This window comes from Cherax quadricarinatus, chromosome 10 (genome assembly GCF_038502225.1).
Source record: "Cherax quadricarinatus isolate ZL_2023a chromosome 10, ASM3850222v1, whole genome shotgun sequence".
Taxonomy (NCBI): Eukaryota; Metazoa; Arthropoda; class Malacostraca; order Decapoda; family Parastacidae; genus Cherax; species Cherax quadricarinatus.
This window is the reverse complement of record NC_091301.1, coordinates 46,594,425-46,609,051: the sequence shown is the minus strand read 5'-3', so window position 1 is coordinate 46,609,051 and position 14,627 is coordinate 46,594,425. Positions and strand designations below refer to the sequence as shown.

Below are 14,627 nucleotides of genomic sequence, written 5' to 3'. Positions count from 1 at the left end.
CTAGCCCATTGCTCCCGGCATTTTAGTCGCCTCATACGACACGCATGGCTTACGGAGGAAAGATTCTTTTCCACTTCCCCATGGACAATAGAAGAAATAAAGAAGAACAAGAGCTATTTAGAAAAAGGAGAAAAACCTAGATGTATGTATATATATATGCATGTGCGTGTCTGTGAAGTGTGACCAAAGTGTAAGTAGGAGTAGCAAGATATCCCTGTTATCTAGCATATTTATGAGATAATTACTGTATAATTATTACAAAAATGCAATTTTGCCTGTGTCCAGACTTTTGGGTCACCCTGTATTATGACCCATAAGGATTATACAGCTCATACTGTAGCTATCATCATCACTGTATTCACGCCCACCAAAAATTATTATAACTAATTTTGTCATTACAGTCTTGTATCATTATCTCTATTTGCATCTCTTCATTACAATTATTAATATTTTCTCTAGATAACTATATTAACCTCTAAACGGTCCAAACATATACATATATACATTCTTACTGCTAGTGCCCCAAATGTATATATATGTTTTATTTTTCCTGCCTCCAAATTTGGCATGATTGGCCTGAGATGCCTGGTCAGCATAGAATGGGCCTTAACACTAAGTGTGCACCATATTAAAAAAAATCTGGGAGCACTAAGTACCTTGTGTGAGTGCCAGTTAAACTGAGCATCAGCTAGAGCAAACAGTGCAGCAAACAACAGAAATTCACTGATGTCATGTCATATTAACACTCCCCTTTTAAGAGGAAAGTGATGTTAACCCCAAGTTTAGGGTCTGTCTGTCTCTCTGTATCTCTGTCTGTATATCTGTGTCTATCTCTGTCTGTCTTTGTCTATCAGTCTCTGTCTATCTGACTATCTCTTTTCATCTGTCTCAATTATACATAGTGTAAATTACCTAGGATAACCAAAAAATCTGAAGTGCTATACTGTGCTTGTAGATATAATGCATAAGAATACCTGTTGGTTCACAGTGGCTCTCTCTGAGACAGAGAGAGAGAGAGAGACAAGCAGAGAGACAGAAAGAGAGAGACAAGACAGAGTGACAGATAATCAGAGACAGAGATACCAGCTCATCAAATGTCACCCCTTACCTCTGCACCCTCGCTGGCGCCCATCAAACGTCATCCCTTATCTCATCTTATCTCTGAACTATCTCATCTTATCTCTGCCCATCAAATGCCCATCAAATGTCATCGCTTATCTCATCTTATCACTGCCCTCCTGGATGCTTGTCAGTGACACTTGTCTTACCGTTGCTTCAAGGGAACTTCTTCCTTCTTCTTCCTCCTCCTTCCTTCTTCTTCTTCTATACTCCTGTGTATCCAAAACATTGCTGGGACCTATAAATACTTTGTATATATTCCTAGACAATAGTAAATGACCAAGACAGGTGTAAATGTCCACCTGTCAGTGTGTTTGTGACAATTTGAGTACAATTTCAGTACCTAATATTAGTGTCAGAACAAAGATTGGTTATGAAATGACAAGAACTACAATAAATTGTAATTATCAGAACATAAAAATTATATAAAATAATATAAAAATGAGAAAAAATGGTATATCGGCAACACTTCTGCAAGCGGCAGGACTCGATGTTGCCGTCAGGTGAGCATTATGTGCCAGCTTTGCAGCCTCGTATCTCAGTAAGTACTGACCATAATTTTTTAATATTAATCCTATAACACTTAGAAAATTTTTCTCTTTATTTCAATAAAAAAAAAATTGTTTTTCAAAATATTTGGGGTACTGGGGGAGAGAATGTATATATACGCTTGGACCGTTTAGGGGTTAAACTTAGCATTCAAATAACCTAGACTTAGCGTACCAATAATCCTAATTCAGCTATATAATGTCAAGTAGTTTTTTGGTCTAGTTTTAGTCTGCACAAAAAGTTCTGCATAATCAAAAGCGTACTATATTATATGAAATAAATACCACCTGATTTTGTAACATTTGTGTACTTTTTTGGAAATACAGCACCGATAGAGCATATGTAACACTGCATATGTTGACTGCTCATGTACAACACATCTGATTTACTTTCATCAATGAAGACAAAGTATAAACATGACATATACCCGGGGTTATGCATGACATATACCCAGGGTTATGCATGACATATATCCCAGGTTATGCATGACACTTACCCAGTGTTATGAATAACACATATCTGGGGTTATGCATGACATATACCCAGGGTTAGGCATGACACATACCTGGAGTTATGCATGACATATACTTGGGGTTATGCATGACATATACCCAGGGTTATGCATGACATATACCTGGGATTATGCATGACATATACCCAGGGTTGTGCATGAATCTCATTATTGTAGTTCCAGTGCCTAACCCCCCCTCCCCAGTCTAAAGACCCACCATGACTTATGGCTGTTTTATATGGTAAATTTTTTTTTACTTTTCTACTCTGTGTTGGTAATTCTTGCAAACTGTTACAAATAATTTCCTAACGATTTATGGATATTATATATCAGCTAACAGAAACTGCGAATCATAACTTTTGTTACTGTTGACATTTGGAAATTTGTCTGTTCTTCTCAAACATATATGACAAGAAGTTGGAGTAATTAATAACTGAAAACAAATGCAGACTAGTGTATTAGAGAATGCATCAAGAAATTATAATTTATCAGAAAATATATACTTTTAATATCAGAGTAGTATTAGTTTTCAAATCATATTAAAAATATGATAGATACATGAAACAATATTACTGCCACTTGATGACTCATAGCATTGTTCATATTGTCAGTATAATACAACACTGTTCTGACAATTCTATACTAAATTTGATCTAAGTTAAAGAACTGAGAATTCTAAACGCAGCGAGATAAATATTATCTAGTGTTATTTGAGGTTCCCAGTGTTAATACATACACTACAATGCTGCGACCGCTACACAGACTTAAGACTAAACATCACTGTGTGTATACCAGGGATACTCTTATATATTACTGTTTATATGCATAATTTTCAACATTACCATGGGTATATGAGGGATACATCTAACATCACCATGTGTATATGAGGAATACTCCTAACATCAGAGGTACACGAGGGATACTCCCAGCACTACGTGTATACGAGGGATACTCCTTGCACCAAGTGCATATGAGGGATACTCCTTGCACCAAGTGCATACAATGGATACTCCTAACATCGCCACAGGTATATAACGGATATTCCTAACATCATAGGTACATGAGGGATACTCCTAACACCACCATAGGCATATAAGGAATATTCCTAATATCACCTCAGGTATATGAGGGCTACTCCTAACATCATGTGTATACAAGGGATACTCTTAACATCACCATAGGTATACGAGGTATACTCCTAGCATCACCATAGGTATATGAGGGATACTCTCAGCACCACAAGTATACAAAGGATACTCCTAACATCACCATAGGTATATAAGGAATACCTCTAACATCACCATGTGCATACAAGGAACACTCCTAGCATCACCGGAGGTATTTGAGGGATACTACCATCATCACAGGTATATAAGGGATACTCTTAGCATCACAGTTATACAAGGAATACTCCTAGCATCACCAGAGGTATATGAGGGATATTAACTTCACCACTGGTATACGAAGGATATAAAACAGTAATCTTTCCATTTTCATAATTCTAAGTCAATTATGGGAATGCACTGAATTTGCATAAGACAACAAAACCCTCTGTCATGTGTAGATAGCAAGGACATTGAATACTCTTTATCCTAAGTTATTATAGAGTCACTTGTTGGTTTACACACTCACAAATGTGTCACAGTTAAATGCTTCACAAATGATGAATGGTCAGCTGTCTTATAAAACTCTTCTACTTAGTGAAAGTTTTTGTAAATGCAACTGAAATAAATGCATTAAAAATTTAATAATACGGAATGTGGAGGCCTTTTCATACATTACTGAATTTTGTATGTACTTGCTCAACCACATTTGTGAAAACTGCACTACATAGGGAAGATTTATAAGAGAGTTGACTGTATTTGTAATTTGTGTCACAAGTGTTATGGAGAATACTGAACTGAAAAAGAAATAAAATATGAGAACATGATGTTGTTGCAGTGCTGTGCTAAGTGCAGTAGCTTAATGTGTGTAAGTGGTGGCAGTGCTAAGTGAGGGAAGCATTGTGTGTGCTGGCCGCCGCGTACAACATTGTGCGTGCTGGCCGCCGCGTACAACATTGTGTGTGCTGGCCGCTGCGTACAACATTGTGTGTGCTGGCCGCAGCGTACAACATTGTGTGTGCTGGCTGCCGCGTACAACATCACACACTACTTTCAAGATGAACTACAGTACAACGGAGAAAATATGGTGATACTGTGAAACTGTCATAGGGTGATCCAAGAATAATACTGTATATGAGAAATAGCCACGCTTAGCTTTGAAAAACAATAAAAAATATAGAAACATAGATGAGAAAGATAAGGCCTTAATCTGGGAAGCTTTTAAAGAAACCCAGTTGAGAACATATAGAGAATATACATTTAAAGTGCCCCATTTTTTAATATGAACATACATTATGTAAATAAGTCTTATCACATTTTGTTTTGTTAAAATGTTTAAATTCATTTAAAATCAAATAGATCCATGAAGTAACATTTCATATACAGTACTGTAACTCAAGTATCAAAAGTGATATTATATATGATATTTGAAATATGCATAATAAAGTTTGTATTTTTTTTCTTTTTTTTCGCAGTGATACTGACAAACATTTTCAATGAGATGTGTACTGCATCTGTAACACAGTAGTTATGTTGAGATGTGTACTGCATCTGTAACACAGTAGTTATGTTGAGATGTGTACTGCATCTGTAACACAGTAGTTATGTCGAGATGTGTACTGCATCTGTAAAACAGTAGTTATGTCGAGATGTGTACTGCATCTGTAACACAGTAGTTATGTTGAGATGTGTACTGCATCAGTAACACAGTAGTTATGTTGAGATGTGTACTGCATCTGTAACACAGTAGTTATGTTGAGATGTGTACTGCATCTGTAACACAGTAGTTATGTTGAGATGTGTACTGCATCTGTAACACAGTAGTTATGTTGAGATGTGTACTGCATCTGTAACACAGTAGTTATGTTGAGATGTGTACTGCATCTGTAACACAGTAGTTATGTTGAGATGTGTACTACATCTGTAACACAGTAGTTATGTTGAGATGTGTACTACATCTGTAACAGTAGTTATGTTGAGATGTGTACTACATCTGTAACAGTAGTTATGTTGAGATGTGTACTACATCTGTAACAGTAGTTATGTTGAGATGTGTACTACATCTGTAACACAGTAGTTATGTTGAGATGTGTACTACATCTGTAACACAGTAGTTATGTTGAGATGTGTACTGCATCAGTAACACAGTAGTTATGTCGAGATGTGTACTACATCTGTAACACAGTAGTTATGTTGAGATGTGTACTGCATCTGTAACACAGTAGTTATGTCGAGATGTGTACTGCATCTGTAACACAGTAGTTATGTCGAGATGTGTACTACATCAGTAACACAGTAGTTATGTCGAGATGTGTACTACATCAGTAACACAGTAGTTATGTTGAGATGTGTACTGCATCAGTAACACAGTAGTTATGTTGAGATGTGTACTACATCTGTAACACAGTAGTTATGTCGAGATGTGTACTGCATCAGTAACACAGTAGTTATGTTGAGATGTGTACTACATCTGTAACACAGTAGTTATGTTGACATGTGTACTACATCTGTAACAGTAGTTATGTCAAGATGTGTACTGCATCAGTAACACAGTAGTTATGTTGAGATGTGTACTGCATCTGTAACACAGTAGTTATGTCGAGATGTGTACTGCATCTGTAACACAGTAGTTATGTCGAGATGTGTACTACATCAGTAACACAGTAGTTATGTCGAGATGTGTACTACATCAGTAACACAGTAGTTATGTTGAGATGTGTACTGCATCAGTAACACAGTAGTTATGTTGAGATGTGTACTACATCTGTAACACAGTAGTTATGTCGAGATGTGTACTGCATCAGTAACACAGTAGTTATGTTGAGATGTGTACTACATCTGTAACACAGTAGTTATGTTGACATGTGTACTACATCTGTAACAGTAGTTATGTCAAGATGTGTACTGCATCAGTAACACAGTAGTTATGTTGAGATGTGTACTGCATCTGTAACACAGTAGTTATGTCGAGATGTGTACTACATCAGTAACACAGTAGTTATGTCGAGATGTGTACTACATCTGTAACACAGTAGTTATGTTGAGATGTGTACTGCATCAGTAACACAGTAGTTATGTTGAGATGTGTACTGCATCAGTAACACAGTAGTTATGTTGAGATGTGTACTGCATCTGTAAAACTGAGCTGTGCACTACATCCGTAAAACAGTAGACACACTGAGATGTGTACTATATCTAACACAGTAGTTACATTGAGATGTGTTATACTTCAGTAACACAGTAGTTACATTGAGATGTGTTCTACTTCAGTAACACAGTAGTTACATTGAGATGTGTTCTACTTCAGTAACACAGTAATTACATTGAGATGAGTTCTACTTCAGTAACACAGTAGTTACATTGAGATGTGTTATACTTCAGTAACACAGTAGTTACATTGAGATGTGTTCTACTTCAGTAACACAGTAATTACATTGAGATGAGTTCTACTTCAGTAACACAGTAGTTACATTGAGATGTGTTCTACTTCAGTAACACAGTAGTTACATTGAGATGTGTTCTACTTCAGTAACACAGTAATTACATTGAGATGTGTTATACTTCAGTAACACAGTAATTACATTGAGATGTGTTATACTTCAGTAACACAGTAATTACATTGAGATGAGTTCTACTTCAGTAACACAGTAATTACATTGAGATGTGTTATACTTCAGTAACACAGTAATTACATTGAGATGTGCTATATTTCAGTAACACAGTAATTACATTGAGATGTATTATACTTCAGTAATGTAGTAATTTCACTGAGATGTGTTATATTTCAGTAACAGTAGTTACACCGAGATGTGTTATACTTCAGTAACAGTAGTTACACTGAGATGTGTTATATTTCAGTAACAGTAGTTACACTGAGATGTGTTATACTTCAGTAACAGTAGTTACACTGAGATGTGTTATATTTCAGTAACAGTAGTTACACTGAGATGTGTTATACTTCAGTAACAGTAGTTACACTGAGATGTGTTATATTTCAGTAACAGTAGTTACACTGAGATGTGTTATACTTCAGTAACAGTAGTTACACTGAGATGTGTTATATTTCAGTAACAGTAGTTACACTGAGATGTGTTATACTTCAGTAACAGTAGTTACACTGAGATGTGTTATATTTCAGTAACAGTAGTTACACTGAGATGTGTTATACTTCAGTAACAGTAGTTACACTGAGATGTGTTATATTTCAGTAACAGTAGTTACACTGAGATGTGTTATACTTCAGTAACAGTAGTTACACTGAGATGTGTTATATTTCAGTAACAGTAGTTACACTGAGATGTGTTATACTTCAGTAACAGTAGTTACACTGAGATGTGTTATACTTCAGTAACAGTAGTTACACTGAGATGTGTTATACTTCAGTAACAGTAGTTACATTTATGGTAATCTACACCACCATTTCTAAAGTTTTTTTTTAACTTAGTACATAAAATTCTTGAACACAAAATGTGATTAAGGATTATAATTAAATTTAGCCAAAATAAATAAAAAAAATATTGTGTTATAAAAATTAATGCAATAACGTAGAAGATTATTTAACTCAGATCACAAAATTCATCATTATTTGTATATTAAGCCCTTGAAATATTAATGTATCATCTGAGACTTTAATGTTGTGGCAGAGACTAGGAAAAACTGCAAATAAAATATATTTATGTATATTATTTTACAACCAAACCCTAAAAATTCTGTATCTTAGTTAATCAAGAGTAAAAACATTTAGTACTTTGACAGATTCATATTCAAATTCTTCTAAATCAAAGAATATATAATATACAAGTCCACCCAAGATTTGCACACTCAAAAAACTAACAAAATAATTACCTGGTACTTAAACATTAAATATTTTAAAACAAAAATTTTAGATTCATACACACTTTTCTTGTATCATTTGTGGATACTCAAAAATATTTATATCATAAGCAGCAAAATAATTTTTTTTTTATGAACTGAACATAATGTTCAGTTTATAATGATAATATTTCTTGAGTATGGATTCTGAGTGGTAGAGTGAGTGTAAATACAGTGGTTACCAACTGTGCTTACAAATTATTCCTTACATTAATAACGGATAAAATCGCTTACTGACTGATCTCCAGCAGTCTCAGAAGCCATTAAGGCAAATTTGATTATATTAACTAAATTCTCAGGAAAGTTATCTTCAAGAATAATTATTTGAGATCATTTTTAGAGTGCATGTCCAATTTTCTCAAGCTCATCGGTGATTTTAATATAAAATTGATCAAAGAAGTTTCAGTGTTGTTTTGATAAAACAATGATTATGCTGAGGCTGCAAAATAATCTTTAAAAAAAACTGAAAAGAGTGAAGTAAATTTTGACCCCATGCATAAAGAATTAATGAAAAGACTGAAAATCTTTCCCATATATATGTGCCACGTGATCAGGATTATAGTTTTAGGAAAGAGAAAAATATTCAGAGATTTGGTTTACATAAAAATCGTGACTACGATAATAATGAAAACAATACTTCATTTGTTTCTCAATGGTCCTTTTTGAGTGAATAGGGAGACGGTGCATAAGGAGGCGCCTACCTTCAACATCCCTGGCGATCACTGTGGTACTTCTATCAACTTGAGACTTGCACTTGTCTGTTACCGGCGTGGGGGAAGAGCAGCACCATACGCGGGGTGAAGCAACGTCCACGGCAAATTAGGAGAAGAGGGGACGGACAAGAAGAAAAGAAAAAAAAACCACTATTCACAATGTAGCATTTGTACACAATGTGTGGATGCTACTACTGTGTCAAGTGGAAGGTAACAATACATCAACTATAATGTCAAGAGATGACATACCTTGTACACAGATGAACCACTGTATACTATACACGCTGAAGGATAGCTCATCTTGCTTGAGAAGATTCACAATCTCTAGAAAGATTCTACATCAAGTGTAGAATAGAACATTTTCAACTACTCAAGTCCTAAAGGGAGTTTAATCTCATAGTACCTTTTTCAATGGCTTCAGCTTCTCCAGACTCTGAACAAATATTAAGATCTAATTTCACTGTAACTTCTACAGGCATAGGCTCTCTACAATGGTAAATCTTTATTAATTATTTCTGAGTACACCATACTGTAGAGAAAATGCATTATAGAAAAATATATCACCTTTTGAAATATCTTTCAAAAACACGGCACTACATCTTAACTAAACCACGTTCTTACAGAAAACATGCTGCCACCCTGCATATCAGAGTCAGACAGCATCATATTTGCATTAAAATATGTATTGTATTACAAGTTGGAATCCTTGCACACACACGTACTAATGAATATAGAAGGGAAAATGAGACAGGAAAACCCATTCCAATGATTGCCTGCATCATCCTCCGGCCTTTTCAGTGCCACTTTCTGTGAGAAAATCGCATTCATATTGCAGACACAGTTTTGATGCAAACCTTGCTATAAATTATTATATTATTAATTTCTTACTTTTACGATAGTGCTTAATCTTGTCTCTGGATATGTGTGAGATGGACGTAATATGTGCACGTGTGTATATATATGTATGTGTGTATATGTCTGTATGTATGTGTGGGTGGGTGGGTGTGTGTGTGTGTGTGTGTGTGTGTGTGTGTGTGTGTGTGTGTGTGTGTGTGTGTGTGTGTGTGTGTGTGTGTGTGGTGTGTGTATGTATGTATGTGTGTGTGTATATGTATATATATATATATATATATATATATGTATATATATATATATATATATATGTATATATATATATATATATATATATATATATATACACACACACACACACACACACACACACACACACACACACACACACACACACACACACACACACACACACACCAACCACTGAAAAATAGTAAAATTCCAAGCACTTTTGTGATTTCTCACATTATCAAGGAACTGCTCCTTGACAATGTGAGAAATCATGAAAGTGCTTGGAATTACATAATTTTTCACAGTGGTTGTTCTGCATATTGTGATATTACCTGTTTACTGTGATCCTGTTGCACACACACACACACACACACATATTATATATATATATATATATATATATATATATATATATATATATATATATATAAACCAAATGGAAGCCTTAAAGGTTATTAAAGTATGTTAAAGATAGTAATTCTGTAATATGAATAAAATTCTAATACTGAAGTAAATATTACGAGGCATAAACAAAAATGTGATAAGCATTTAGTTTATGATGCAAAATGTTTCAAATAGAAATTTTGAGCAAAACCATAAGTTATCATTCACCATAAGTGTAGCAATAGCAGCAGGATGCTTAATGCTGGCAGCTTAAGTAAACTTGAGTCAAAAATGCTTAAAAAAATTATATATTTCAAAATAAGAATTTGCCTTAATAAATGCATTATGAAAAGTAAGCTTCAAGGAGTTTGTGCGTGCATAGCTTGGCTCGGAGACTTGATGCCGCGTTCTTCACTTATATATTGATATACTGAACATATGATTCATAAAGCTTCAGAAACTTCTGATACTATTAACTTATCAACACTTATACAGTATACACAATATTACCGCCCTTTCACAGGCCTATTATGCATGTACTGTTACTAAACATATATATACTGTATTGGCTCTAATAGATATAAAAAGTCTGATATTTTAAAAAGAAAACTTGCAAGAGCTTATTACAATAAGTAGTAAAAGAAAGTTCATCAGTTATTCCTGCAGCTCAATATATGTAGCAGCTGTCGTGCTTCATCACACACCAGACCATGCAAAGTATTGAGGTTCATTGAGACATCAAATCTGCAAGCTTTCCACATCTCATTTGTCTCCAAGAAGTGAGAATCAAGTGGAATAAGTGTGTTGGTAAGCTTGGGGAGTTGTGGAACACACGGTCACTGCTAGTGATGGTGGCAGGTAGTGATGATGGTGGTGGTGGTGTTGGTACACAAGACTGTCATGTAGAGGAGACTATGAGATTTGTAATGATACCCATAGTGCTGTTGGTAGTGTGATGGTGGTGGTGGAAGCTAGTAGTGCTGATGCTGCTATGGGTGGTGGCATTGGTCGCAGCAGGGCCAGGAGTTCGGTGGAAGATGGGTAGACTAGCCAGTCGGGGTAGAGAGGAAACTTTACGACCCATTAGCCCACAGAGTCCTGCACCCACAGGTCTCCTACCACCACTCTCATCACCACCATCATCAATAACAGTGTTGCTGCTTATCTTGTTGTTGCAGATGCTGGAACCTTCTGCAACATCACCGCACTTTTCAGCTGCTAATCTCTGTAACTGAGTTTCTTATCCAGTGTTTTTGACAACTGTATTCCAAAGAGTTAGATGAGTCCACAGAGAGCAGCACTATAATGGTCATGCACTCAAGCTCTATGAGAAGGAATATTATCATTCAACATATTTTTCCTATTAATATGAGCAATTAATATCTGCATTAATAATTTCTTAAAAATTATATGGTAATCTAGACTTATTAGGTATGTGAGTTCACATCATTGACAATGTCTGTTTTTTCAATAAAGACTAAAACAAAATATTCATTTACAATTGTACAAGACAAAATATTTAACTTATCTAAATATTTTCTTGCACACAAAAATATTACTGACTGCCATATGCCACTGTACGAAACTGTTGCAATATTCAGTTCCCAGATGACTGCGGACAGGTCAAGTATGTACATATTACCACTATGTCATTATTATATAATAAAATAAATTCTCGAGAATTTATGAAAAACTTTTGAGGAAAACTACAGCATTCCAAATGTCTAAAGTGCAGTGTTGCTTTGTGCAAAGGATCTAAATGCAATGGCATACTATAAATAACTAGTTATGATACAGAGGATGAATGGAATCATGGAACAAATTTATTAATTATGTACAAAGAGAATAGATTATGTAATAAGGATTCCAAGGAAGAATGTATGGGAGCACACAAAAGGTAACTGCCCTGGGGCCTACAACAGCAGTACAAGATGCCCCTCAGTTAAAAGTTGCTATCCACAGCTGTATGTCTAAACAATATTTAACCATCTCTGAAGTTTCATCAATTCTAAAATATGTGTAAACTTTATACACAGCATGTAGATAAAGACAAAAATTCAGTAGCTAACCATGCCTTATAAATTAGACTATACAAATTCTAAAAGTCCTGAGAAATATCCCTGTAAGTGACTAAATGAACATTTGAATATTAGGCTATATTATCTATACTTTGTAATAAATTTATCATATCAATAAATACACAAACCACTGTAAAATACTTTACTTTTAATAAGAATATCCTTTCTAATTCTGCTCTTCAACCATCAACTTTGAATGCAGCAATAAAAACTGATCAACCATCTTGTACCTGCTTGTATAACATTCTAGCATACCATGCAAAGCTATTTTAGTGAAATGTTTGAATATCTGAACCTGTTCACATCAACTTAGAACACTTCAAAAATTAAACTCTGGCTTTAATAATAGCACAGGTCACCCTTAACTAATTCAAATCCATGATATTTGTTGTAAGTACACTTGTTCCTCACAGTCAACTAATAGGTTAAGTGCTTATTTATTCGTATATTTATTACCCAAACTTAAAATTCACATTATTTTAGACTGTACACACCCATGAATTGTAAGTTTGGGTAGCCCAGAATGGGTTAAATGTCATTAACCTAACAGTAGACTGCACTTGAGTAGTGTATCATACATTCAATAACCTTTCCACAAATACTCTTAACAATGAATAGGAAAACACAATATTTTACTTTATGTTCTTTGTCACTTAATATCAATGTAGTTTAACAAAAGTGCATATTAAGAGCAAACTGTCACATATGAAAGATATCATGTACACCAGTCGGACTTAGTCACCATATCATATACTGTACATTTAAGAGATCATACACTGTACATACAAGAGAAAACAATTCTACTACACATTGTGTATCATTTGTACTAAAAACACTAAGGTAATCTTCCACACACACTTAAGCTTTTAAATATATAGTTTGCTGCATATAAACCTACTGAAGCAGGGTGTCTTGATACTGGTGAAGGAAGTGAAACTAATACTATCTTCCTCAGATCAAACCTTATTACCCCAACCCCTCCCACATTCACATGTCATGTATGGCCACTGTTGGGTAGACACCTAAAAATTGTACATTTACTAGAATTTTTGTCAGTATCATGATGATGATTATTATGGCTATTATTTATTACTATTATTATTAAGCTTCTTATAAACAGAATGTTAACACCATTCTGTTTATTTAAATGAACATATGGTGATCATATGACCCAGGCATGCAAGGCAGGAAGCCTTCAAGGACTCAGTTGAGGTTGCTGACCTTTTGTTGCCAAGTTTGTAAATACTTTGGTTGTCTAACCTTGTGTTTCATTTCAAAGTCTGCTCTATTCATATTATATCACACACACAAAAGTATATAATCAAACAGTACCCATTACAATATTTGTTGGCTAACCACTGGTGTCCAACAAGTGTTTACAGAATGATAGTCCTTATGAGTTTGTCTGACCCTTTCCTTTGAAAATAATAAAAATAAAAAATAATAATAATAATAAATCTCCAAACAAACTAGTATTCAATGTCTTTCTTCCTCATAAGGCTGGGTGGTCCATGCATCATTTACATTATTTAATGTTCTATATTCATCCTTGTTTCATACAGCAGTTCTATATTAACAAGCTAGCATCCAATGCATCAAATATGCAGGTTTGTCATTTATATTATTCAACTAATTTTGACACCAATTTTGTCACAGACATTTTTCTTGTTAAAGTAACATTAATACTTATATACAGTAGGTCCTCATTTAGCCTCAGTTTGGTTAGTATATTTGCATTATAATACAGTAGGCCCCCGCTTTACAGCATTTCACTTTACGGTGTTCCGCTAATATGGACATTTCAAATTACGACCAAAACTCATCATACGGCTTCCCCACCTGACTTTCTAATACGGTCAATGCACCCCACCCAGTTTGTTTACATTCTCCGGGAGCTCCGTGAGCACTGTCTCTCTCCATTATGTCCGGCAACTTTCCAAAATTTCAAGTGTTTTTTAAAGTTATTTCATATTTTATATATACTCTGACAATTATACTTATGTATACCTTTACCTAAATAAACTTACACACTGCTGTGCTGGCATGCATGTACACATTAAAATCACCAGGAGTGTCTTATGTCTTGAGATGCCATATTAATGATAATAATAATACTCAATGATAATCACCGAATCTCATTAAATGTTGTATATTACAATAATATGCACATCTTCATTAATCCATCTATATATATAGCCGGACTTGAGTACTGGAA

The 14,627-nt window shown here is 34.7% G+C and overlaps 1 protein-coding gene across 4 annotated transcripts in view; it reads right to left on the bottom strand.

Annotated features, from left to right (window-relative positions):
- The window catches only part of LOC128688068 (calcium/calmodulin-dependent protein kinase type II alpha chain-like), a 247,364-nt gene extending 237,470 nt beyond the window's left edge, over window positions 1-9,894 (bottom strand). Inside the window, exon 1 of one of the 4 annotated variants that reach the window (XM_053775789.2) lies at window positions 8,856-9,894. The gene's annotated coding sequence lies outside the window, so the exon portion shown is untranslated. The remainder of the gene's footprint in view (window positions 1-8,855) is intronic. The other 3 variants (XM_070083808.1, XM_070083810.1, XM_070083809.1) reach the window with 3 other exon arrangements.
- Window positions 9,895-14,627: the final 4,733 nt, after the last annotated feature.